Genomic DNA, 3,848 nt, shown 5'->3' on the forward strand with positions numbered 1-3,848 from the left:
GCGGCTCTTCCCTCGCTGTCTCTCTCTCCTGTCGGTCGAGGTGTCGTCCTCATGTGCCCTTTATTTCGGCTGGGATTTCTCTATGTGGGGTTTGTGGGAGCCAGGATTTTCTCACGTGTTAAGAGTTTTAGGGACGTGGTGCCCGCCGTCTGGCCGCTGCTGGATTCTCCCTCTTAGGGAAGGCATGTCTGCCCACACAGACTGCGGGCAGGCGGAGATGCCCTTCAGCTAGAAACATTTTGGCTGCTTATTCCGCGATGAGAGCTCATGCGATAACCACTCCACGCTCCCAGCCTTGCTCAGTTAACATAAGTGACATCCAGACATTCGCGACTAGACTAGAATGTCTACATTCGCGGTAGCCCAGGGAGTCCCCGTTTTCCCGGGGGACAGGCGGCACCGAGCCCCGGCCGTGGGCTGAAGGTGGTCTGCTGTGCCCGCTCCTTCGCTGCTCAGCCCGGGGAGGAGCTGAGCTGAAAATCCTCCGAGAAAGCACATGGGGCACCGTTACAGGTGGAGGATAAAACGTGGAGAACGGTATTTATGTGCGGCAATTAGCACTGACCCAGAGGAAAAGCGGGCGAGATCGGCGTCCTCGCCCAGGGGTGGGGACACAAGGCAGCCCCTGGGAGCGGGGGTTTCTGTGGAGCAGGACCCTTTGGAAAGGATCTCGATAAAGAGCGGGAGTTCCCAGGGAGCTGGCCGAGCCTACGAGGCTTGGAGAGATGATGCCCACGCTGGCCTGAATCCCTGTTCTTTGCGGATCCATGCGGGTCCTGCCCCGGGGGTGGGGGAACCTCCACGTTGTCCCACTATGGAAAAGCCGGGAGCCTGGCTGGCCGATCCCATTGCTTTTCATTTGCTAAGTTCATTCTCCAGACACCATTAGAGCTGCCGCTCGGGAGCAGATGGTTCCCCTCCGTCCCGAGCTTCATCCCGGACAGATTGCATACAATTTATTAATAACCCAACAGATGCTGGGGCACTTTCCAGCTCAGATTATATTTCCTGATTGCTCAAATCCCGGCGGGGGGAAACTGTTCATTTATCTTCCACCGTTCCTCTTTGTGCCTTACCAGCACCGACCCGACAAGGAGGGAAAGGGTGAAATTCTTGTGTGTGTGCCCCCATCCTAATTCAGCGTATAAACGTCTGATAACGAAACGTGGCCTGATGCCAGCCTTGGTTCGGGCCTCCCAGCCCCGTGCCCCGGAGAGCCGCCCTTGTGTGCTGCCGGGGCCGCCCCACTTTCCCCCGACACTGCACGGACGGGGCCCCCCGGTGCTGCTGCAGAGGCTCCTGTTAGCAGCCCGATTCGCCAGTGTCTGGCAGGGAGCGACATGTCGTGATTCCTGGTACATCAGGGACTTATGCCCTTTACTTCCAAGAGTTATGCTAATTGGGCCGCGAAGAGGCAGCTTCCCCCTCCCGGAGCTGTGGAGATTGCTGTATCCAGGTGAAATTAAAACAATATCATGAAAAAACCCTCGACACGAACTCCCCCAGCCTTTGGGGTCAGTGAGACAGGCAGAGCCGAGGGCCAGTAACCTCTTCTCCCTCACGAACACAGGTTCTTAAGAGAGGAGGGGGATGTATGAGAAGACGTACAGGGCATAAGCCCTGTGAGACCCCGTCCGGAACAAGATAAAATGCTCTGAGCTCCAGAAAAAGCCATCACAGACCTTTCAGCAATGTTATGTTCAATTTTAATGTATAAAATGGGCTTTTCTTTGCTCTGTAGGGAGAAGCACAAAAGCAGCAGGTTGTTTATCCTACTGAATAAACTAAATGCAGGTCTCTGAGGGATCTTATGCAAACCACTTACCTTGAAACACAACCCCACGGGAAAGTGAGCTATGGAGAGAGGCATTGTTAATGTTTTACATCTTCAAAGCAGCATCCAAATGCCTGGCTCAGCACCAGTTACCATCAGGTATCACAGAAGATGGGGACTATGGTTATAATTAGGAATGTAGGAACCGCTTTTAAGACATAGGTAACAGGATATTTGGGGCTGGAGTTTATTGGAGGCTGAGGTAGGGGTTAACCCTAAGGGCTCAAGACTAAAATTAAGCCTTGAAGCTGAAGGTTAATTGCTAAAGAGAGTGTTTGGAGGGAAAATGCATTTATTATTAGGATGCATGCCACAGTGTAGCTTTAAAATAAAAATAGGCAATCATTTCTGCTCAGTGGTAAAAGGCACTTCACTTTCTGTGAATGCAGGTGAGAGACGCTCTCAGCAATAACAGCAGAAGAATATTAAAGTCTGTTACATTTTTCATAGCCCTTGACATTTGCAATATAATTCCACTTCCTTGCCTTCACCACGCCAAACAGATTTAGTGCAGGGGGGAGTTTTCTTCATTTCAGCCTCTGTAAATAAAGTCAGAGAATGATGCAGTTGCAGGAAAAATAGTTCCTTCCTCTTTGCTCAACAGCAAGAGGGAAGAGTGGCATGAAATGATGCTGTGGAAAGGGAAATCAGGGTATAAAAGCTGAGGAGTTTGTGTTAAGATGGCCAGAGAAGATGATGCAAAGGGGGGTTGTGGGCTGTCAGAGACTGAGCTCTTTGCAGTTTCAGGCAGAATCCATATAATACCATGCACCCTGAACCCATAGCAATTTCATTTCTTATCTGTAGGTTCCCCTAATACCTCAGGTTCCCTGAAATGTCCACCAGAAAGGAAGTGCAGGGAAATTCCAACACTGGTACAGATTTCCTTGTCAGATGGAAGCTTTTAAATCCAGTTTTTAATGTTTTGTCCATCCTTCTTCCTTGTTTCTATAATAACAACTACAAATATTATCCAATGGCAGAAATTCTTAGGGTTGGTTAAATCAGACAAATACCTACCCATAGTCCTTTTCTTTCACTCTGCTGAACACCAGCTGTGCAGGTCCTGAAAGCCATCTCCTTTTACTTTCACAGGCCTTCCAAATACTTAAATCTTCAATGAGTTTTCCTAGGTCACAAAATAAAAGCAGAGAATGAGCAAAACCTGCAACAGCAACAAATCGTTTTCTGGATTGCTTAACGTTCTTCAGTCACTCACCACTTTGTGCCACTAGCAAATTGTCACCACAGGAAGTAAATCTTCTTAAGTCACACAAGCATTTTAAGGGAATGATGTAATGAAGTGATGTGATGTTGTTTTGCTTATTTCTAGTCCTGACCTCCTCATTAATGAACTCGAGAAAAGGGAAATACAAGCACCACCAAAATAACAGTGGTGCAAAGTAGAACCTTGTAACAAACCAAACAAAAATTGGAAGGATTCACTTCCTACAATTTTTTCCTTTGTTCCCATCACAATTGCCTTGTGAATGAAAGGCTCAGCTGTACTATTCATCACTTGGAGGGAAGAAACATCCATAAAGACCAAATGGAACCATCCTCTGAAAGATCAGCTGGATGAACTTGCAGGAGAGAACTCAGCTGGGAACTTCAGCTGTCACCAGAGAAAGGGCACGTGGAAATGTTAGGGGAAGAGAGAAAGAGGTGGGGAACTAGGGCTCATGCAGCAGTTATTCCAAGCAGGAAAAAATGTTCATTATCTGCAGAGTGTTTCTGCCTGTACAGATTTCTAAACTGGCACTGGTAGTGATGCAGGCCAGGCTCTGAGGGTTGTCCTTGTACAGTTTGACAGAAAGACATTGAAGTTTTCTCTAAGGTACAAATGTGGTACAAACCTCTGTCTATATTGTAGACAGAAACAGATGAATTATAAGTGATTGCAGAGGCTTGTGCAGTTTGGAAAATTGCTATGACCAGTGGGCCCTCTTCCACATGTCTTAAGTTACACTACAGTCTTAGGTAAAACTCTCCTCTCCTCTCCTCTCCTCTCCTC

The sequence above is a fragment of the Corvus brachyrhynchos genome, unplaced genomic scaffold (genome assembly GCF_000691975.1).
Source record: "Corvus brachyrhynchos isolate BGI_N302 unplaced genomic scaffold, ASM69197v1 scaffold376, whole genome shotgun sequence".
NCBI classification, from domain to species: Eukaryota; Metazoa; Chordata; class Aves; order Passeriformes; family Corvidae; genus Corvus; species Corvus brachyrhynchos.